The following is a 25,078-nucleotide window of genomic DNA, read 5'->3' on the forward strand; positions in this document are numbered from 1 at the left end:
AGGATATAATGCATAGAGGCAAACTGATCCTTCCTTGTGTGAAGTCAAAGTGAGCTAGGTGCAAAGGGTAATTAATGCCATAGCACAACCAAAGCTAGCCTAAATTTAAGCAGGGTCAAAATATTGATTTTGTATTTCAAAACTAAGCTGACTTGCTGTCATATTTGATTATGAAATCAGTGGATCCTAAACTTCCTAGAAAACCATGAATTATTAGAACCCACTTTCTATGAGGTTAGACTAGCCCTAGTACTGTCTACTTTGATTGGCAATAGTTCTCCCGGGTCTCAGTCAAAAGTCTTTCCCATCACCTGCTACATGAACTTTAAAAATTATTGTGCAATGGCCCCTCCCACAGTAGTGATCCTCTGAATTATGATACACGTGTGTATTTGTATGAGAATCCAATGACTGAATGGTTGAAGAACAAATCAATTCAAAAGACAACAACACAGTACTTACAGTACATCGTTTCCAGAATGGGTAGCAAAAAAGATATTGCATTTATTTTAATCAAGTCATACTGTTTGAAAGCTGAATTGCAAAGCTTTGTCTTCACTTGCTGCTATTAACACTTAACATGTTAAGTGTACATGGAAAACATCGTTATGTACCTCTTAAAACTAATGTGTGAATCATCCTTACTGTAAGCAGATTATAATTATAGTCAACTACAGTGATAGAGAAGAGTGGGATCATAAAAGCAGAGAGCAGAATATGACATAAAGGTCAGTCGAACCAATTTGTACTAAGGCCAACTTTTTGTCATCTTCTTTATTATGTTTTCACCCAAATTTTGTTCAAGCAGCCTTTATGCTCTGTCATGGAAGAGTCATACGCTGCAGTCTCCATTATAGAACACACACAAAAGCAGGTAAATAGATTCAAATAGGTATTTTTGGCTAAATCCTATTTCCTCACAGTTAACTTTGATGTCCCAACAGCCTTATAGATGGAAATTCTTCCTCAATTATGTTTCAGAAGTCCCTACCCATCTTGAAATGCTTCCACTGCGACTAGGGGAAAGGCTGTCTCTGCTTTTCCTCCGCTAGGAAGGAAACCTTCTCCCTTCCTCCCAGTTGCCAATATTTCTAATAGGTAGGATACCACTTGAGAGTTGTAGGGGGGTGGATTTTGAAGGTGAGCCTCTACATCATGAGATGAATGTCCCCTGTTCCCAGCACTTTTGCCCTTACAAGCATGTATGGTTATTTCACAACTGTCAGAGTTCAATAGGGACAGGCAGGCAGAGAGGGGTTGAGCTTTTGAGTTTGCCTCGAAATTTACCACACTATAGCTGAAGGTGGGAGATGAGGTATGCCTATCCTCTGCACATGAAACGCCTATGGCAGAGAGGCATCTCTCCTTGCTCTGTGCCACTGTTCCTCTTTCCATTTCATTTGTCCTGTTCTGCTTCCATGCTCCTTTTCTCCATCAAGCTCCTCTCTCTTCTGCCTCTTCATGTCTGCCTTCTTCTCACTGTTCTCCTTCCACTTGCCATCACTATCTCTCCTGCCCTAACTAGCCGAGGCTCATTTCACCTTTTGAGTCGGAAGATGAAGAAGCAGTAGTGATAGGCTAAAATGACATCATCCCACAGTAGCATCACTTGCTGCCATCCCAATGTGGGTATCAGTAGAGCTCCAGGACAAGTCCGTGACACAATCCCTAACAAATCCTCTTATACTCCTATAGTGCTGCTGAGCAACAGCACAATTTGCTAGAATTGTTTTCTCTTCCTCTTTTCCCAAGTCAGTCTAGGGTGGTGAAAGAAAAACAAATCCTATCCAAATATTGTGAGGGAAGCACACTTGAGTGTCATAACTCTACCAAAAAAAAAGTCATTTGAAGAAAAAAAGGTGGGAGGAAAGCTCATATAATACTGGACTAGCAAAGGAAGTAGCTGTCAAAGGCACAACTCCAAAACATACAGAAAACAACCAAAAGAGCAACAACCTTATCTTGTGAGTCTAATCTATAATGTCTTAAAGTTGATGATGTGAGCAATTTCAAGGAAGTTTTATTATAAAATTATAACAATGTTCCAGGTAAATGGAACATTTTTAGAATTGCCCTTTCTAAACAGCATAATTTTCAAATGTTTCTGCATCAGGCACTTTTCAGCTATGTAGCAAAACAGATGGATGCAAAAGCTTGTCCCCTCCCCTTGAGAAATAGAACTGCTATTTTAAGAGACAAATACAGGCTGTGGGCAAATTAATGTTGTACTTCAAACCATTTTTAAAGTGGCCTCTCTGTGGTCTCAAAAGATGACTTAGGCTCTACCAAAGGGGAGATTTGACTTCTCCACCTCTATTTTTGTACGGGAAGGCTTGGTTCTGCTGAAATCCATAAGAAGTCACAACCAGTCTAAACATTGCCTATTTGTAGTGGTTTGGGGTGGGGGGGACGGACACGGACGATGGACATTTCACTCACCAATTTCTCTCCACCATGAGACAAGTAAGATTATCTCAGAATCTGAACTAACTTATTTCTGTCTCCTTTTCTTATTTCCATGACTCTCATAAGATGGGGGGAGCTACCTTGCATGTAAACTCCCCACCCACCCCCAACTTTCAGGATTATTCACTTTCCTTGTAGTGAAGTTGGGCTTTAATACTCCAGGTCCAGAATTCCCTATTAGGTGACTTCATTTCTAGTCTCTCCCCTCTGCCTCCAGGACAGTAACACAGTGTTTGGCCCAGAAAAAGTGTGAATTGGGTTAGTTTCTGTAATATATTAAAAATCCTTCCTGAAGCACCACTTTAGCTAATGGGGCCTCCTGCTGCAGCCGGGCCGCCTGAGCACAATTTCTGTTCTCATCCTGAAGCAAAGTTCTTAACCTGAGGTACTTTTTCTGAGTTAGTGGAGTCTGTAACCTGAAGTGTATGTAACACGAGGTACCACTGCATCAATATCACAGTAAGATCGACGGTTTGAATCCCCGTGACGGGGTGAGCTCCCGTTGCTCGGTCCCTGTTCCTGCCAACCTAGCAGTTTGAAAGCACGTCAAAGTGCAAGTAGATAAATAGGCACAGCTCCAGCGGGAAGGTAAACGGCGTTTCCGTGCGCTGATCTGGTTCACCAGAAGCAGCTTAGTCATGCTGGCCACATGACCCGGAAGCTCTACGCCGGCTCCCTTGGCCAATAAATCAAGATGAGCGCTGTAACCCCAGAGTTGGCCACGACTGGACCTAATGGTCAGGGGTCCCTTTACCTTTTATCACAGTTGCTACAATGGTGGCTATTGGCAGCTCTTTGGAACAAATCCACTAATATTTCTTCCTTATTTCCCAGTGCTGAGTTCCACAAAGAAAGCCAAATATTCAAAAGCAATGCTGATTTCTGTGCATGCAGTTGTCTGCAGTAAAGATTCCAGAGAGCATTGCTAATTCCCCAAATGAGTGTTTTCAGATAATGCACATGAAATATGCATGTCCATGGGCATATGTGCAGAGACACAGTAACATACCTGGTAACAGAAAGGCATCAGAAGAGTTTGCCAGGGCCTTGCCCTGACACCAAGTAAGTTTGTGGGAAGGGAGTAGAGTGGTGAAACAGAAAAGAAGCACTGACTGATAGAAGCAGAACAGCAAACCCCAAAGTAAACCAGACCTGAACTGAATGGGGAAGACTTCTCAAACTGGAAGACTTCATATTTGGGGAGTAGAGTCCAAATTATCCCCCCCTTTTTTTCCTGGAAAGATTGAAATGGAAGGTTGGGGGAAAGATTATCAAATTCCTTTAAGAAAACTATTATTGTATGCACAAAGTACAATAGCTTTCAGCCTATACTTTTAATGAGAGTAACTTGGAGTAGTGATAGGCAAAACAGCCTAAATTCAATCTGTTTCCAGCTTCACTGGTGCTCAGATATTGAAACTGATGGTCATGTAGACTTTCCAAAGAATGCATGGGAAATGTACATTTTGCACACATCTTGCATGTACCAGTTCTATAAAATGCAAACTTTTTTCTTTTTTATTGGGTTTTTGCAAGTGAACAATATCACATTTTATCCCTTACAAACAACAACAATATAACACACATGTTCTATGAATTTCCCTCTAAAATACATGATTTCTATGTATTTCTTTTGATGTAAAATATGTATTTTCTGTGCTTTTTAGTCCTTTTGGAACTAAAACTACATTGCAAAATCTGGAGAAGTGTGTAAACTGACTGTTACTTGTGTTCCGATTCATAAGTAAGCTTGTGAGCGGTAAACTGGGCAAGTCCATTGTGAAAAGTGGACCAAATTGATTTCTTCCTCATACCTAGCTAGGAGTTCAAGCATCTACCCATTCTTGATACACTGTCTGATGCGTAAAACAAATAAAAAATTAGCCAAGCAATCAGCAGATAGACAGTGTGTGTGAATCTGTAAAGTAAGTAACACATTTCAAAACCTTTTTAGAGTGTTGCTACTTGTGAACAGGCTGTAATAATACATTTCTTAAAATAGCTTTTTAGCCACTGAATGTTGCTTAATTATCTGAAAAATGCAGCAGAACCTTTCCTGTGCCCCCTTTTCCCCCTTCAGCACACATTCAGCAATTCACCTTCACAGTTATTTATTACACTTCTTACTAAAGTGAAAGTATAATTTATACACAAAGGAAAAAATAATATTCTCAGAACTGTGCTGTATCTAGCAGCCTAGAAATATATGAAGAGGTAGTACACAAAGATGTATTGGCAGAATGGCAAGTTGTTAGAAATAATATTCCAAAGATAATATGGCAATAGTTGAGGACAACCATAATAGTTGAGGAACACCATAATCCACATTATAGAAAAAGGCTGACATAAGAGGCTTCCCGAACATTAAATAAGTGTGCTTCATTTTTCTTAACAATCTATAGTGTGAATGGCCATTCTTAGATCTCATATGTTCAATAGCAAGACAACATATAATGGTTGAGGAAGTAGTCCTTGCCAATAATCCACATAATATAAACTCCCAAGTATGGATTTCATGGGCTCATTACAGTCCTTCAGTCATTCCACATAATTGAAGGATTTGTCTTAAGGAAAATTGGTAATATGCCACTGGAAGATGGTCTCTGGTCAATAATCTGTATCCTGCTGAAGTTGTTTCCTGAGCAAGAAGGATTGCAAGCATCATATATTATACCCTATATATAAATAAGTAACCCACAGTATATATTTTCTAGATAACCTCTCCCAGTTTTCTTTAAAATCTTAAAATGTGTGGTGATTACACTTTATGTGAGATTGTATATTGTGAAGTGAGAAATACATGCTGTGAAGATAATATTTATGAGGGATATTTCAGCATACAAAACGATAAGATGGCCAATCCAAAACATATTGTGAAAGGAGTAACAACCTTTCTCAGGCCTATTTAGGGGAAAATGTTTGTCATTTCTACATTTATCTTTTTCTAAACAACAAAATATGATAGCCATCTTCAAATATCTCAAGGGTTGTCATGTGGAAGAGGGAACAAGTTTGCATTTTCCTGCTCTGGAGGGTAAGTCTCAAACCAATGGCTTCAAGTTACAAGAAAGGAGATTCTGACTAAACATCAAGAAAAAAACTTTATGACAGTAAGGCTGTTCAACAGTGGAATGGTCCCCCTCAGGCAGTTGTGGACTATCCTTCCTTGAAAGTCTCTAAGCAGAGCTTGGATGGCCATCTGTCATGGATGCTTTAGTTGAGATTCCTGCATTGAAGGGGGTTGGACTAGATGACCCCTGGGATCCTTTCCAACTCTACAATTCTATTACTCTAACTTACCTTACGCTATATAAATATATAAATGGTTTTAACTTTTGACCTCAAAGCTGTATGTATCTCTGAATAAGACAGCAAAGTCATGCAGGACAAATAATCTGTTCAGTGCTTTAACGTGTGCATAGTTATGTTGACTTTTTAATAGCCTTCCAAACAGTGTTCTTCCCCAAGACAGATATTCAATATTTAGAGTTGCTTTTCCTCCCAAGTGATTCTGACTGTTGCCTTTTTCTTTTACTGTTCCCCTCTTGTATTTCACAGTGCATAAGTGTTAATGAGAAGGGGTGTGGGAATATGTGTTTTGTTTACTGGTAAGTACTGTATACCAAACCAAACAATCTAAGCCAATTGCTGCTGCAAGTAGGCCAGCTCCAGAAGTAACAAAATCAGTAAATAAAGTCAGTAACTTTAGTAAGGAGGGTTATTACCTGGTAGTACAACTAGAGGATCTTACTCCACACGGCATTAGGCTAGTGAAACAGCCAGCCTTATATCTGCAGCACGGTGCCACTTCTGTAATGGCCAGAGAGGGCACCAAGCAATAGGAATCCTGGAGTCCTAAAGAGCTATTGTTTTCCCCTCCCCTTTAGGACACTTTCCCTTCTTTTATGTTATTTTCCAGTCCTCAGAATTTTCATAGTTTGTCCTTACCAACCATCTGTCCTGTGGTGGGTTCATCTGTGATCAGTTTCTCGCAGGTTTTTTTCTGCAAATACTATTACATAGTTAAGTGTGTGTGATTAAAGATTCCCCCCCCCCATGCAAAACTCAGGCATAGAAACTTTGCGAAGTGGCTGAGGCATGTCTCCTGCTGTGCAGAAGGTGAAGAGTTGGCATGGGAGGGAAAGCAGGGCTCTTGTTCCTTTAGCAGCTGTATAACAGGCTGAAACTCAACAGGTTAATCATTTTCTAGCATAGAAAAGCTTTAACATTACTATACTCTATTTTGTGTTATGCCATTCTCTCATGGCAGCCATTTCCATTATGAATAAGATTTGAACAACTGGTAGGTCTTTTTTTCAGATTTCCTAGCATGACTTTAATGGAAATGATCTGTTTCAAACTTTGTATTGTTAATGGTAGGGCCTTACCACTAGGCATAATAAGCTGACCAAGTGAGCACAGAGATGTGCCATACAATCCATCAGAAACTGACGGTTTGCACGGGTTGGTCTGCTTGTGTGATACACACGGGTACTACCACTGTTCCACTGCAGTATTTCACACTGAAAGCAGGTGCCAATTGGAATGACCAAAGCAGGCATTGGAGGACTGAGCTGTGTGTGACATGCAGCTTGTCATATGTCCCTTAAGCTAGCCTATTGCACTCAGATGATGTAGAGGAGGATAACCCCACACCGCTTCTGCATACGGAATGGTGAAATGGGGGTAGCAGGCAGCATCTTGTCATTTGCCTCCCTGACCACCTCTAACAGCCAAATGTTGGGGCTAGCCTTGTTAATGGCTGGCTAGCTGTCAAACTATAATGCATCTCAAGCAGTTCAGCATTTATAGTTTTTACTTCTTAACACTCTTTTTCAGATTTTTGTACTTAATGTTTTGCTAAATATTGTATTTCATGTAAGTGAGGTGGTCAACTGACATACGGGGGGGGGGGAGGAAATCTGACAGAGAATAATAGAAATAGTGTAGATGATGTTGTTCAATGTTGTCCTGCTTGTGAAAACTGGCCATCTGCATTTTTATTTGTAGACTTATTTGGTTGCTATAGTATATTATGCAAATATAAGGTGCAAAAGAGAAAAGTTTAAATCCTCCCTATAACACCCAAGAAAATCTCTCTCTCTCTCTCTCTCTCTCTCTCTCTCTGTGTGTGTGTGTGTATATGTGTGTGTGTGTGTGTGTGTGTGTGTGTGTAATGAATAATATGTTCCAGATGTGGCCTTGAACGTTCTTGAGATACACAGTAAGAGGTGCATCCAAATAACAGAATTATGATAATAAAATTTGATTATAATGGAGAAAATAAGCAGAATAATACTCAAAACTCAATTACCCTGGTCATTTTAACTGGGAGCTGCTGACTTCTGTTCCCCTAAGCCCATCGAAAATGAATTTAACATAGTAAGCTCCACTTATCAGTTGACTATAGTGGTTTCTATGTTTCCTTTCCAAGTATTTTCCTTTCTTAAAAGCACACTGCTCTTTATATTATTTTGTTCCTTATCAAAATGAACTGAAACTTTAGCTGAATATTATGCAAACCTGGGCCCTGTTATCTTACCTAAAAAAGATCATAGGGCAGCCAGATCAACTGAAGGTGAGGTACATGTGTCAAGCTATTGATGACTTCACATTTTAGTATTTGCTCTTATTTTACATATATGAACACATACAAGCACAAGCCTATCCATATGGGTTTACTCAGCAGCAGGCTCTGGATAGTGTCAGAGGATTTCAGGTACATGTTTTTTTTTCAAGCAAGTTACATTTGTTTTCTTTTTATTTTTTTCATCCTTTTCTTTTTATTTCATTACATCCACAAGACAAGGTGGGGGAAAACTAAAAGGTTCAGTCACTTACATTCCTTTAAGCCAGAGACAGACAAAATTATATAGAATGGCAAGTTATCTTCTCCTTCCTCTTCTGTTTTATTCTTAAGAATTTTCTTTTGTTCTCAATGCAAATGGTCATTGGTTCATCTTTTCTCACCCAGGACAGTTATGTCACATCACTTGACTAATATGCATGCATTTGCCACTAAAAGACATTTTAACTGAGAGCTGTCACATCCGTCATCTCCACTCGGGCTGGTTAAAATTTTTATCTGCCGTCTTGAATTAATTTCAACTCGCCTGAGCGCAGCAGGGGACTTTAGAGTGGTTTAGTTAAATTCTTTATTTTAGAAGAGCATTATAGTAAGTCTTCCTATTTACATTTTTTTCCATCTTACTGCCTTTAATTTTTGCACATTATTGAAACAATGAGGTAATTATACATCCAGTGCAGTGGGAAAAATGGAAGGGAGTGAGAAAGCCTCAATTTTGACATTTTATCCAAGATGCATGCTTTCCTTTCCTTCTTCCTTGCTTAATATGCTTCCCAGCTAGTTTGCAAATCAGCTCTGCCCCTGGTTAAACGTATCAGACTAATAAAAAATACAGAAAATGTAAACTGAGAATTAGAAAGGGCACTGGCAGTCAAAATAGAGAGGTCAGGAAGGGGGAAGAAGAAAATCAAATGAAAACCAGTCACCAACATGTTTTGTATAGATTGCCTTTGCAACACTACTGAGTGTAAACAAGCCTGTAATCTTTATAATACTTTTTATAGTGCTTTTTATGTAGTATGTGCATGTTTGTGTAGTATATACACCAGAATATAATATAGTTTGGATATTATAGGTTAACAAGAAAGATCAAGCTATGCATTGGATGGCAGGGATGTTTAGAATGACTGATGACTGGTTAAAAAAATATAAATATTCTGGAAAGGTACATAAGCTAGCACTAACCTGTGGGAATATATGCACACTCAGTGACTGCTATTGGACTCTTGATAAAATCATTGTTTTACAGCTGGAAGGTGGTGTAAACATCTCTGTGTATTCTCAGCACGTTGATATCCTCAGCAACTGCAGAGAAGCTAATCCCCAAAGGCACTTTAGCTAATCTATACTAAATACTACTATCTGCACAAAAGGTTTGCAAGACATGTACGGTACACTTGTGTTTCAAACATCTGATATATGCATTTTGCTTCCAGGGTCCTAAAAAAGTAAATAAACAGGTGCAAGGTTTTGGTGTAACCCCATAACTGAAATGATAAAAGCATGATTCTGACAATAGATTAAACATATATTGCAATACCATGTCCAGATAAAGTTAATTATAAGACATAATATTTGCCTCTTTGGACATTTATTTTTGCAGTAGAATGTAAGTAGAATGTGAGATAATGTGAGATATGGCATGATGTAAGAAAGCAAGAAAATGAAATAATGTTTATAAAACTTAAAACATAATCAGTCCAGACATCTGAAATGCTTAAAGGTATTTTATATCCTCATCTCAATAATTAAGTATGTTGCTGACAGAAAATTAGTCATACAATAATCTGTGAATGCATTTTTTCTGTCTATGCTTGTAACTCCAAAAAGTTCAAGATTATTCATTTGTTCAAAACTATTCATTTGTTCAACTTGTGTGGGGTAGGAAAATGCTGACAGCTGTGCAAGAATCTGCTTCTCTCCATTTCTAACATCTTCAGCATCAATAACGACTTTTTAAAAATCATAGAGCAGATCAAGCTATTTACAGTACAGCATAGTGTCAATCTACATATTAGGCAAAATCTGTAGCTTGGAAGAATACCAAGGGTTTTTCTTTCTCTAAGTACAGGCATGCAAGGGTGTTTACCCTTCCCTCCCTAACCACAATTCTAATTAATATTCCCACACACTGCAATTATCTTTGAGTAGGGTGAACATTCCATTGTTGGCTACATGATCCTCCTTTACATGTTCTCATCCCACCTCATTTCAGCTTCAACAGTGTTGTAACAACAGAATTGACCATTATGTTTGAAAGAAGGAACTCTGGATGAATGTCAGTTTACTAGCCAACATTTTAAACCAAGATCAGCCCATGGTTTAATATTCTGGTTAGTAAACTGACATTGCCAGAGCTTTCTGTTTGGGTGCAATTGGAAAACATAGAATGCAGCCACAAAGCTGGCATGTGATGAGAGGTGGGGAGGGCTGAGGCAGAAACATGTGGTCCCAACACTTACTCGCAGCTTGAAAGAAGCCAATGTGTTTGTAACTACTGACTTGTCTTTTAAAATGTATTTTCAGTCCTGTAGTTTTTAACTCTTCTATTAATCTTGTAGTGCTTATAGAAGGCATTTTAAACTCATAGTGGTTTATGTGATGTTTAGATTTAAATGCATATTCTCTCATTAAGTTTTCCCTTTTATTATTACATTACCCTTATATTATTTATATATCACTGCAGTCTCTAAGCAATGCACAATAAGGTTAGAAAAAGTTACAATAGAGATTAAATCAGTTAAAGTTAAAGTTTTTATAACTCGGTTATAAAGTTCGGTATGTGATAGTTTAAAAACTTGTTCTCAAGCCTGCCTTTCCATTCTCCCTCCTGTTCCACTTTAATAGAAACCTCTCCTGTGTGCTTTCCTTCCCTAATGTGTGGTAATGTTGTCTCAACTTTAAGGACGCTCAAATAATGATGTAGCTCTAAGGTCCGCTAGCTTGTATCCATGAGGAAACTTTCGCATATAAAAATATCCACAAGGTCAAAACAAAACACTACACTCATTTTTGTGTTAAAGCTGCCCCAAGTGGGATTAAAATACAATTTATAGATCAATCAGATTGGATTTGTTCCCCTATCCTCTTCTCATGCTGATTCACACTTTACTCAATCATAGAACAATGGTGACTCAGCATGTTAAGTGCTTAGAAATCCAATCTGAAGTTATGGGATCTTCTAAGAAGAAAGTTTTATATGTAAGCAAGGAAGAGTTAACACATTCTTTTTTAAAGCACATACACTTCATTTATTAACTAATACACCATGATTAACAGTCACATCTTTTCCCATTTTAAAGTACACTTAAGGGCTCTACAAAGATCTCCCTTGCCTCTTCAGTCTATTCTTCCTCCTCTTTATGGGGTAATGAGGAGCTGACAGTGATTTCTCTGCCTTCTTCCTACCCCATGCCTAGCTCTTTGGATTCAAACATGCACAGCTCATGCATAAGCAAACAGGTGCAAAGGACAGGAGTTTGCCAAACCCTGAGCAAGCATGAGGTACACATGTATCTTGCTGATTGTGGCATGCCACTGATAGAAGACGACAAGGCCAGACAATAGGTGGGGTCAGTAGGTGGCTCTTTGATTTTTCTGGCTCTCGATACTGCAGCCGCATGGGAGTTTACAGATTGGGGGAGGGATTGCTGTCCATTCCACCCTGGAACATTAAAGCACTGGGATAGACAGCTCATGATGCAACTGAGTCTGTTTCTCTTACTAATAACTTACACAGAAAATTACATGCAACCATTTATTTACCCCTACTTCTTCTGTTCCTTTGAAAATAAGGAGATGATTAGTCTACCCAGATGAAGTTCATAATAATATACACAAGTGTTTGCATGATGCATCTTCTCAATTTTAAAACCTCTGTTGTAGAATAATGAGATGCTTTAATAATAATAAAATATACTTAAATGAACAGCACATAATATTCTTCCATCCATGAAGAAAGGGTATATGATCACATTTCCTCTGCATACTTTCCCCCCATTGCAGTCATAAAATTATAAAATCCAAACACATGCGATAAAAATGCAAGTTTACAGCAAACGCTTTATAAAGCGCTGGCAGTCGAGCTACACAGGCAGCCCAGTGGCTAGCACTGAATTCATTTCAGTTTGTATGTGCAACACAAAAATTAGTCAAGTGGGGAAAAAATTGGTTTCTCTGAAAAAATGATCAGTGTCTTTTGGAGAAGTACCTTCTTGAGATTCTTAGATTCTGATTATCCATAAATTAAAAACTAGCCCCAATATTTCCATGACAGCAGGCTGCTGATTCACCTGCAGAAACCCAAGAGTTTTCTCATACCCATTGTGCTTTCTGTCACAATACAATTCTTTCTAGATAGATAATCGTTATGTTAAGCAACAATTGTTAAAGAATTTCTATATGCTCATTTTAAAATGTCCAGGCACATGGTATGAGGGTACATGATGTATTGTAACCAACTAGTTGCAGCTAAGATCTGGTCAGTGCCTGGACAGAATACTCTCTGGGAACCCCATGTATGTTTGATGATGTAAGAAAAGTGGAACATAGATGTACTAACTAACTAAATGAATAAAATTAGTAGTACTTGCCTTTCCTGCCCCATCTGCATTTAGCAAACAGCAGGCAACCAGGATTTTGTCTAACCAGGTGTTATATGGATCCTATATAAAAGGGGTGGGGTAAGGAACATCACTCACTCCATCCTTAGGCAAACAGGGTTATGCTGCTATTATTGATGTTTGACCCCAGCGTTTCACCAAATAACTTTTAGTCTGTAGAACAGACACATTTAGAGATAAGCAGAAAATGTGGAATACAATGTATGTGTGATGTCCTCCACTCATGAACTTGAGAATGATCAGGTCACAGGCACATTTCCTGAGCAAGTCTCTTTGTAGCAATTGGCATGTATAAAACAGCCAGGGATATTTTTTTAAACCAACGTTATTTAACCAAAGTTACTGTCTTGGTGTGTTTTTAGTTTTCACAAATAGTCAATTAGGGCTCATTTTGCTTATGCAAATTGACATAGGGCATAAATAAATATTGTATACCTTCTCACAAATACTGAAAAAACTGTAGATATTATTTTAAAATAGAGCAACTCAGTTCTACCATTTTGTTCTCAAGATGAGAAATTTATTGTTATAATGAAACATAAAGGGCTAATTTCAAATCTACAGAAAAGTAGAAATCTATGTCAGCAATTTGCTTAACTACTACCTGAACCACATACTGATCCATAAATATTCATAACATTTGCTTTTTAATTATGCTTTTGTTAAGCTATAAATATTTATTTGAATCTCTCATGCTAAAAGAGGTAGAAGGGGGAAAGTTTACAAGAAGGTATGGCTTACTCAAATGATACTCAAAAAAATGATTCCTTTTTCCTTTGATCTTCTCAGATTTGCCACATCAGAGCTAGCATGTCTAGCACTACCAGGAAAAAGCTTTTAACTCTGATATTTTTGTCACCCAAGAAAGAGCACTGCTGGGAACTACAACCTTTTAATTGTCATATATGGTATTTAGAGTCTAGATAATGGTCCCAATTCTCATTTACCCTAAACACTTTTACTCTGCTCCAGTGGTACTTGGAAAACTTAAATGGAGTACAAATTACACATAAGTCCATTTAAAGCTATTTAATGATGCCAGAATAATGTTAACAGGTCTAAGTATAAATGAGAGTCAGATATTATAGATGTCTGTCTACTAAGATATAAGGACTGTTTTGCCAGCCCTAACAATGCAATTTGACATGGCTTTACTTTTTCTTATCAATTGCAACTGTTGCTCACTTTTCTTGTGAGAATAAGGAAATACCAAATTAAGGTGGGGCTGTGAAGTAAGAGAGTGGGTAAGACACTTTATGCTTTTTAACTTCAGAATACTTAGCTAAATTTACAATTAAAATTACTGCATTACAAATCATTTTGTATTTTGGATAGAACTTCCACCTGTTACCTGATGCCATTAACCTTTTTAAGGTGACAACACCCACCCTTACCCATTCTCATTTACTTTTTAGAATAAGCAGAAATGGATTCCGAGAACCTTGAGATAACTAATGTTTCAGATCAGGAATGCCTTAAGATAAACATCTTTCTCATTTGCAGCCACACAAATGACAGCAAACAGGTTTTCCCTGTCATCACTGGGATGTTTATATTGTGTTCATGATATGTGAAGTAAATATACAAATGTCCTAGAAAGAATCATCTGGGTGAACATGCTGCTAATTTAGTATGTGACCATTGGTGCCCTGTGAGAGGACATTAACTTCACAGTTTCCCAGTGCTAGCAATCAGTAGTAATGCATAAAGAGGGAAAATGTGGCATGGTTGGCACCACTTGTACAGTAGATTTTACCCCAGGATGCAATGGAAATGAACAATCATTCAGCAAGCCTGTTTGGCTGGCCTCTAATTTATCATGGCTTACATCTCTTGCCTGCCAGCAGAGCCGAATTCATATGTTATTGTCCCAAACCTGTCACTTTCTGGACTGCTTTTTAATCTTCCACCCAGAATTACATTCAGAAAGGTCACTGCTATCCAATTAGAACCTTATCAAAGATGCACATGCAGCCTGGATTCCCGCTTATCGAGAATGGGTCATAAATCCAGAAATTGCACATCACAAAGTACCATTACCATAATGAATAACTGAAGGGGGGGGGAGTAAAAAACAACAACTGTATTTGCCAAGCAAGCCATTGATTCCTTCTTCTGTGTTGTTCATAGCAGGTATATGATAGAAACAGGTTCTTAAGAAGAGAAAAATATATAGGAATAGAAGATAATCAAGGACACTTAAACAAGTTAATTCATTTCTTATTTAGATAAAATAGTTCCAGCAGTGTTCTGGTAAAACGCCGTATTTTATTCCTCGAAACAAAAGATTTATTATTTCAACAATAAAGTAAAGTGAATGCCTATATAAAAAAGTCAAAAAAAGTAATTCATATTCAGGTCTATGTGAACAGCTATGATGTGAGTACTAGCAAATTCATTAACTGTATGCTTTAAATTCTGAATACCATAATTCACCACATAATTGTCGCCACTGCACAATAGTCTCACCTTGTTTTTCCACTCAAAAAATTGAAAGATTGGGCAAGAGATTTAGGACATAATATAATGTTTGAGGACTGGGAAAGACTGTGGAAGAAAGGGGTTAAGTTCACCGCATGTACTTTGTTAAAGGAAAATATTATGAAGATGATGTATAGATGGTATTTGACTCCTGTAAAATTAGCAAAGATGTATCATAATTGTGATAATACATGTTGGAAATGTAAAGAAAAGGAAGGAACATTCTTTCATATGTGGTGCACCTGCCCCAAGGTGAAAGACTTCTGGGAAAAGATTTATAATGAATTGAAAAAAAATGTTGAAATCTACATTTATAAAGAAACCAGAGGCCTTTCTTATTGGAATAATAGGTTCGGAATTGCCCAAGAAAGATGTTAATCTATTTTTGTATGCCACAACTGCGGCTCATATTTTGTTAGCTAAAAAGTGGAAAACTCAAGAATTACCAACAGTAGAAGAATGGCAGATGAAGATGGATTTTATGGAGCTAGCCGATCTAACCGGAAGAGTCCGCGACCAGAAGGAGGAGGAACACCACGAAGAATGGAAGAAATTTAATGATTATTTAGCTAAATTTGTTAAGCTAAAATAACTGGAAATAGCTTCCAGATACTTAATGGGCTTAGGATTGTATTTATGTTAAATGATAAAATAATATGTTGAATACAAGAAAAAGATTTAAAGATGTTAATGTTTAATTTAAAGGGTATCAAAATTGGGATTTGGAAAACTGTTATAAGGATATGCAATGAAATCCAACTAAGGGGAAACGAGGAATTCGTTTTACAAAGTAAATAACTGTTATTTTCAATAAGGTTATGATTTATGTTTGTTATGTTTTGTTTGTTTTGTGTTTGTGTTTGTCGTTGATATTGTAAAAACTAATAATATTTTTACAAAAAAACCCACACACAAAATTGGAAGATTACCTTTCATCATGTAATCATCACATGGCAACTTCTGAGACTCTGCCAGGCCTCAGGCCCCTTCCTTGCCTTCTCCAGACTCCTTTCTAAAAGATAAACGTAAGGGATCCAAGACCCCTTGCACCTTGCCAACTCTGCCATGAGTTTCCAGGTCACCCTGGCTGCTTCCTGGAGGCGCTGCATGGGGGCCCAGTGCAGCCGCCTCTCCTAGAACCAAGCGAGATAGGGGTTGGCATGGGGGGCTCCTGAAGCGGTGAGGGCCAAAGTCCAGGCCCTCACTGGCTTGCCAGTCCCAAGTGGAAATACCGTAGCTGTAGGGCACAAGGCAAAGCGAAACCTGGCCCAGGTTAATGCTGCTGCTGTTGCCGCCGCCTTAGGCTCACACCCCAAGATATCCCAACAGGTAAGCGATTATGTCTGTCAACCGTACACAACCCCTTCCTCCACCCCTGTAATTCACCACATAATGGTCACACACCCCTTTTCGGGGTAGGGATTACACAAAATCTGCAACCATTATGCAGTGATTACAAGTACTTAGTTTGGTAATGCTTGCTGAATCAAAGGAAAATATTTTACGTGTATTCAAAAGGTAGTTTAAAATTGTGGCTGTAGTACATTAATGAATTAAAGGGTGACATGAGGAATGCACACCTTTCATAAAGTGAATTAATACCTTCAATCTTAAAACAAGTTGATTCACATGTTGTGGAAGATTGCAGAAGTCACATTTACCATTTATTTCATGGGCTGCATGGAAATAATCCAGCAAGAGACTGGCCCATGTGGGCATTATGCCATATACTCAAACTCGTCTACAACAACTCAAAGCTATGGTCTGCAGACCAGTGATCACCAGTGATCAGCTGCTGATCTGTGGCAACTCTACCATAGCCCAGGTTAGGTGGGATGTGTCAGGGACCAAATACGGTAATAGCCCGACACATTTGTGGGTGGGAAGTGGGATTACCAATGCACCACATGAGATAGTTTGAAAAGCACTGTTGTACAGTCACGTACAATCTCTTTCAAAACCAAAATGAGTTACCAATCATTTCGGTTATGGATACTTCACTAGGCCATTTTTTAACAGGACCCTTCTTATTTGCTTCTGAGTTTTCACACATTTAAACAAGCAGAATGTAATTTTTCATTCATTAAGATTGAAAGAGAAAAAGCAGTCAGTGGCACTACAGAGAGCAACTCTGAAGAGCCCTCTGCAAGTTTCTGCAGTTGATTTTTGTTTTACATTGATCATGAGATACAGAAACTATACCCAGGGATTTTTAAATGTTGACAGGCATATATTTTGTAGCTGTACATTACTTGCTGACAACTAGTGCTGTCAGGATCTGTCTTCATGCAAAAGTGATTGACCTTTGTTCATAGTTATCAAAACAAGTGAAGAAAAGCAGTAGCAAAAGCAAACAGTTTGACTAGAGCAGCTGTTGTCCAACTTCAGTGTTCAGATAAATATTTTCACGGAAATTATCGGCTTTATTTTTCAGTCAATTCTACCTAAAGATTCTTATCAGCTTAAGAAGCTGGTCAAAATATTTACAGTGCTATCCATCTTATTTTTAAAACTCACTGCCATTAAAAAATATGTAGTAATTCCGCTGTTAATAGCTCTTTTAAAAGTATCTTTCATTCAAGCAAAAAACCCCAAACAAACTACAAGCAATTCTTACAGAACAATTGCAGACTTGAGTGTGTGGTCAAAGGTCCTCAAAACCTAAATACAGTAATTTACATCCTTATTCAATACATGTATTATGCAATGAATGACAAGTAAAAAGGCCCTGTGTTTCCATTCATGCTAGTAAGGTCCCCCAAATTTTACCAACCCCTCCATCCCTGCACTTATGCCTTCTGCCCTACTGAAAACTCATCCTGTGGGTTGGGGAGCACTCCATAACTGAATGAGATATGATAAAGAGGGCTGCAGTAGGTAGAGGGGGGTCATAAAAAAAATCAGGTGTCCCAACTTGCACAAGAAGAAATGTTTCTGCCACCACTGGATGGACCTACAGAAACAAAGCCTATGGATCATGGTTCATAATAAGGATGGTTAGGAACGTGTCCACTTTGGCTGCCTGAAATTTCTAGTACCTTTGATAACTGGATGAAAGCGGTGTCAATCGTTAACTCTCTACTGATTTTCTTAAGTCAGTAACATGTTTGCTAAAACACAATAATACATATTGGTGAATTATCTTGCACTACTTGCTCCTAAATAAGCAGCACTATTTTTTTACTTCCAATCCTTCTAAAAGTCTTGATTTGTACTAATTCTAAAAATTTTAAGTATGCTTCCATCATCTTACTTTAAACTGAGCATAGAATTTTTGACATAATTTTATTATTACTGCGGTGTAATGGTTACTAACTTTACAAACATGCAGCAAGCCTTTTTTATTCTAGAGGGTTGGCAACTCAAACACAACTGTATTATTTTACTAGGGACGGCATCTTAGTACAAAACATTTCAACCTTCATTAATTAGATTTCAGCAGGAGCGGAGGAAAGTAAGAACACAATAGGGTTTCTTGGTTTTCCCCTCTTGCCCCTTATTTTTTTTTACAAATTATTTGTATTTAGGTCTTGTGTTTCTAGTCTGTGAAATAAAGTGACCTTTCTAAAGATTAATTTTTACATGCAAACTTATTTCCTTTGAATGCATCACCCCATACAACCAGCTCTGGGCCATGTCTGAGTAAAGGCATAATCAATGCCTTAAGGTCATGTCATGTCCCATTGCTGACATTTACATGACACTCTGCCTCTGTATAAATTCTTGTAGAACTTCAAGTGATATATGTAAGTGGAAACTAAACAAGATGATAACCAAGCAGTTTACTTGGTGCTAGGGCTTCTTGCCTATTAAAAGAGACATATTCCAAAAAATGGTGATGAACTTATGTGCCTCTAGAAGGAACAAGCAGACCCCCCCCCAAATCAAACTTATATGTCTAAAATTTTAGTTACACTAACAGAAACTCCACTTACACTTCTGTACTGGGGAAATATACAGCTTTATTAAAATAATCTCATATTTGCACCTTAGGCTTCCTACTTATTCTTTAGAAGGTACCCGTTTCTCTTCATTGCAGCATTCAGGTCAGGAATGCTCCATGTACACTGATAAGGCAAGTACAGTGGTGCCCCGCAAGACGAATGCCTTGCAAGACGGAAAACCCGCTAGACGAAAGGGTTTTCCGTTTTTGAGCTGCTTCGCAAGACGATTTTCCATATGGGCTTGCTTTGCAAGACGAAAACGTCTTGCAAGTGTTCCGGTTTTTCCCCGCCCCCCCTTTTCTAAACCGCTAAGCCGCTAATAGCCTTTTAGCCGCTAATCTGCTAATCCTTTAATAGCTGCTAAGCCGCTAATAGCGCTAATCCACTAAGCCGCTAACAGGGTTGCTTCGCAAGACGAAAAAACCGCTAGGCGAAGAGACTCGCGGAACGGATTAATTTCGTCTTGCGAGGCACCTCTGTACAGCAAGACAAACAGATTTTTATCTCAGGTTCGTGATTCCTTGCATCATGAAAATACACATTATACTCTCCTTTATTTCCATATATAAGTTTAAAAGTGTAAGATTTTAAACTATATTTTAATACCAGTACAGAAAAGATACATAATAAATAAATAAATAAGATATAATTTCTAAACTTCTGTACTGTACAGATAAAAGAGAAACTGATCCCCATTTTTCAGTCCCAAAAACTGTCTAGAATACCTTCCAAACTTCAATACCTTCTCTCTGAACCACTGTCTTGCCAGAGATTACAGTTTGAGAAGACAGTGGTACCTCGGGTTACATACGCTTCAGGTTACAGACTTCGTTAACCCAGAAATATTACCTTGGATTAAGAACTTTGCTTCAGGATGAGAACAGAAATCGTGTGGCGGCAGCAGGAGGCCCCATTAGCTAAAGTGGTGCTTCAGGTTAAGAACAGTTTCAGGTTAAGAACGGACCTCCGGAACAAATTAAGTACTTAACCCAAGGTACCACTGTATTTCTAACATCCTGAATCACATACAGACACATGTCAGAAAGAAGCTCTGCCCACGATACAACAAACCCAGCACATGTTGATAAGCAACCACCATGTGTTCAAAAATAGCCAAGAAACAAGACGTTCAGGACCAAGATTTTGTTACAGATATTTTTATTAATAAAAAAAAAGGGAATTGAGGCAAACCAATGACACAAAGCTTTAAGTCTCTTGTTCAAACTGGACAAAACACTGGCCTTCATTGGTGATTCTCCTGATTTATGTTATCTTATGTTATCTGCTGAAAATAGAACAGGCTTTGATTTAAAAACAAAATTATGTGGGATGGATTTCCATTATTTAGAAGCCAATTTACTTAGCTATAGGAACGTCTAGCATTTAAGAGGTTCCTAGATGTCTCCCTTAACACAATTTATTGCAAGCCCATAGAACTTGTGACTCGCTGAGCTGAATGCAACTTGTAAATACAAGAAGTAACGCCTATCTGCAAGGTTTTGCCAATGTACATACTTTAGTAGTAGTCACTGGTACCTGGTACCCTGGTTCCCATTCAGTCTATGGTGGCAGACCACTTACTTGAGAGTAAGGAAAATATCTTTATCAACTCAGATAAATGGTACAGACTCAGCACCAGATACAGAGGCAAGAGGACCACCGAACAACAAGAGATAGAGATACGAAATGCTGGGCGGGGGGAAACATATAAACAAATGTATATGCTGCCTTTCATTCCTCAAAAGGACCTCCAAACCACAAACATATACAGTAGTACCTCGGGTTACATATGCTTCAGGTTACAGACTCCCCCAACCCAGAAATAGTACTTCGGGTTAAGAACTTTGCTTCAGGATGAGAACAGAAATCGTGCTCCAGCGGTGCGGCGGCAGCGGGAGGCCCCATTAGCTAAAGTGGTGCTTCAGGTTAAGAACAGTTTCAGGTCAAGAATGGACCTCCAGAACGAATTAAGTACTTAACCCAAGGTACCACTGTATCTTAATATGGTAAAAAGCAAGAGCAGTGAAAATTTGCTCTTCAAGAACCCTAAAAATATAGTAAAAATAAATTAATTCACAATGGCTACTAACCACCTCCATGGTTGGAGGCAATAATGCTTCTGAATACCAGTTGCTGGAAACCACAGGAAGGGAGAGTGCTCTTCTGCTCAGGTCCTTCTTGCAGGCTTCTCATGGGCATCTGGCTAGACATTGTGAGAAAAGCATGCTAGCCTAGGCTGGCCTGATCCAGTGGCGCTGTTCTCATACAGCCACCATACAAAAATATACATGAGTTCTAATAACAGCTATATAGGTTTGTCAAACCTAAACCAGATGCTGCCTCCTATGCTGGCTAATAGGTTTGTGGCACACCATCCACCTTGGTTTAACCATCAATATAGGTGCAGCAGTTGTTGATCTCATGAGGAATATAAATTTCTAGCATCGCATTGGAATTGACAGTCAACCAGAGGGTTATGCTGATGTAGTAATGGGGTCAATGCCATTTTAACAGCAAGAGCCTGTATCATCAGATATTCTGATTTACAGGACTGAATTAGGGAGATGTGGGAGAAAGTTAGGGTATGCACCTTTCTAAGAATTTACAGCTTGACCGTTTGTCTCTTTCTGTTCAAATTTCTTATCATCAAAAATTGCTGTCAGCTGGCCACCACACCACTGATGTTGCAGCTTGTCCAACTAGCTGCAATTACAAATTACCACCTCATAGTTTCCCACATTTAAGGCTGTCACTATAGTTGTCAGAGTGTGTGTAATTGCTGCACAGTACCCTCACAATCGGTTTCTGCACTGATCTATAGAGCCACTCTATTCTGCAGCTGTCAGAATGCTGACACCAACTGCAGTTAATGACACAGCGTCATCTCCCCAGCTCGTTTACCTGCCGGCCTGCAAACAAATGGACACTGGCAGGGAAGAAAGAAAGTGAGCAGCAGATACAATATTTATCATAATCACTATGATCCACGATGGAGGAAAATCAATTTCTCTTAATCGAGTAGAGTGACTTATTAAGGGTTATGAGTCCTGGCTGGGTGGCTGCACTGATTTGATTAGGTTAAAAGAGAAATTAGCAGCAAGGTCCTAGACTGTCCCTCTGTATCTCCGTCTTCTGTCTTCAGGTTGTTATTATTATAAAAGTCTTAGTGTGCAGGGCCTGCTCTGATTGGGGAGACCACAAGTAAACAGGGTGCCAAAAAGGTTTCAGAAGTGTTGACAAGTAAAGATGTAAACAGTCACAATTTGCCCATTGCAGCATTTTTCATTTATAATTGAAAGAGCAGAACTATGGCACATGGCTGCTGCAAACACAGGATATCTTCCTATAACGTTTTTAGAAGGTGCTGACTCAATTTGTCCTTCCTATTTCCCAGATTTGAAAAAGGAGGGCATATAAAACCATTAACTGCAGTTACTGAGGGCACTGTGTAGTGTGACCATATATTAAAGCCGTAAGGATTTTGCAGGACATGATCTATTAAAAGAAACAAATCTCCCTTTTATATTCAAACTTTGATGCAGGTTTAAGATAGCGAGAAAAATGAGTATTTAAAATTTTAATTTTAAGGCTCATGAACCTTGTAAACTAAGGAAACATATGAAGCATTATTTGTGACGATTGCCTGGCAGTCATGGTGAACAAAATCCCTAAATTACACTTCTTTGTTTCCTTTTTCAGTATTTGGAGAGGACTGGGAAATCAGGGTATTATCCACTGGTAAGTTCTTTTGTACAAACTATGCCTTTAATTGAACTCCAGTTAATTCAACTAAACCTTGCACAGAAGATTGTAATGATTTTTAGCACTTTTATATTAGTTTCAGATATAATATGTGGCAAATTGATAAATAGTGTTTGGGAACTGTGGTAATTTCAAAGGATAGGTGAAAGAGGAACATGAAGGAAACTCATAGCTTATGCAACCTTTAAAACACAGCATAACTTGAATATTCCATGTACAGTACAATGTAATTTAGGCTGGGAGGGATAACTTCTCGCGTTCTCTAGTTAGTTATGATCATCTATCTGCTGAATATCCATACACTTGCTGAATTGAATATACCTATTATTATGTATTGAAATTATATACTGTCCTATACCCCGAGGTCTTAGGGTGGTTCACAGAAAAGATCTTCTACCTATTGGTATCTTCTTCAGAACCATAGAAGTTAACTTGCTTTTCAAGCATCATAATTTTTGTCCTAATGGTTGTCCTCCAAGAGTTGCAATAGTAAAAGGGGAAGTTGGGATGGTCTCAAACTGGCTAAGGGAGGGGTTCTCCGAAGTCAGTATGATTCCTTGTCTACCTACCATATTTTTATGCAAACTGCTATGGTTCAGCAAAGTTCAATACAATATAAAAGATAAATTATTTAAATATGTGAATGGCCAAGCCACATTCTAGTGTTCTTAATGTTTAAACTTCTTAAGCTTAGGAATCCTTCATAAATCTTGACAATCTGCCAACCTTACTTTAGATATGGATACTCATACTTTGTTCTTATAACAGAAACCTTGGATTGAGAAATGTGTCAAAGTGTAGTGATTGGTTGTTATAAATATGTATCAGATACCTGAATAATTCTTTTAAACATGCCAGCCAAGTGTAGCATCCTCCACCATATCCAAAGCTAGATGTCAGTGTAAAAGCTTTGCTTACGTTACAAGCAATGCAAGCCTCCACATCTCAAAGTGATTTGCCTTGTTACAACATTGAGGTTTACCAATACAATTGGTATCATGAAACTCCTAAACATAAAGGAATACTCTCAAGAACTGCTCCTTTTAAAACTATTTTATACCACCATTAAGTTTACAAATTCAGCGGTTTTCAAACCCCGTTCCAGGTCACCTGGAACTATAGCAGAGGATTCCTCAATTAAATTAAATTAACACTGAATTCTAAAAATGCTTAGTAGACTTGCCTTAACATGAACAAAGTGTATGATTCTTCAGAAACATTTGTAATTCACTAGGGTTTCTCAACAGCCAAGTTAGAAATAGATCCCCAAGAAGTAAAACATCTGAAAACACTGCAGACAAAAATATCATATTTGCTTATTCCCATTTAAGGACCTCTCTCTAAAGCTAAAACCATAACAGATATCTCAAGTGTCTTTCCCCCTAATAAACAGAACACTGTAAAATGAACACACTGTACTTTGGGGGCCCACAGTCACATTGGGCTATATTCAGAACCTTCCCCAACCCAAGGCAAAAAAACTGCACCCACAAAACCTGCCCCCAAATTAGTGCACAGAATGATATATTAGTCTATGAAAGGGTCCAGACAGTTTAACAAGTATTTGCAACGATGTGGCAGCTGCCCTGCATGCCCAGGGTTTCTTTTTCAATGAAGCATTTTAATTCAAGATTATATTTATTTAGCATATATTTGTTAAAATAATTATTTATAGCATAGTAGTTTGTTTTAACAATGCATTTCAAATCTGAATTGCAAGGGAGAAGTTAAGTGACCAGAGGTGAGTTCTGTTGTTTTATATTCATGTTTTATACGCTAACCACCTCCAGCTAGGCAGCTGCAAACTTAAATTTAATGACCACATGCCTGCCTTTAAATCATCTTCTGAATGCATTTCAGAGAATGGGCCATGACAATGGTTTGAAGCTTTATTCTCCTCAGCAGCTACAAGTCATCACAATGCCTCCTCTAATCAGGTTACTCTGCATCTGCCTGTCACAAATAACCTAGTAACAACTAAATGGATTGCTATAAATCTTTCAATTAGAATGCATAACTTTATTAGCACAATATTTCTGAACTGACTGCAATACTTTAAATAAGAGCTTTCATTTACTCTGTCACTTGGGGGTCAAATGTGCACACTGGACAGAAGCTGTATAAATACAAAATTTGAATCTGGTGATCTCAGGCACCTCCTCTTCATGTTTACAATGCAAGCAAATTACCCAACTGCCAAGATGTTTCAGGTAATG

General features: G+C 38.2%; 1 protein-coding gene and 1 long non-coding RNA gene across 22 annotated transcripts in view; one reads left to right on the forward strand and one right to left on the reverse strand.

The window, feature by feature from the left end:
• The window catches only part of ROBO2 (roundabout guidance receptor 2), an 810,838-nt gene that overhangs the window by 354,630 nt on the left and 431,130 nt on the right, over positions 1 to 25,078 (reverse strand). The window lies entirely within an intron of this gene.
• Positions 1 to 25,078, forward strand: part of LOC309531406 — a 57,964-nt gene that overhangs the window by 25,535 nt on the left and 7,351 nt on the right. The window contains exon 2 of the long non-coding RNA XR_014219302.1: positions 22,800 to 22,838. This is a non-coding gene — a long non-coding RNA (uncharacterized lncRNA). The remainder of the gene's footprint in view (positions 1 to 22,799; positions 22,839 to 25,078) is intronic.

Source organism: Podarcis vaucheri (genome assembly GCF_965113315.1).
Source record: "Podarcis vaucheri genome assembly, chromosome: 4".
NCBI lineage: Eukaryota > Metazoa > Chordata > Lepidosauria > Squamata > Lacertidae > Podarcis > Podarcis vaucheri.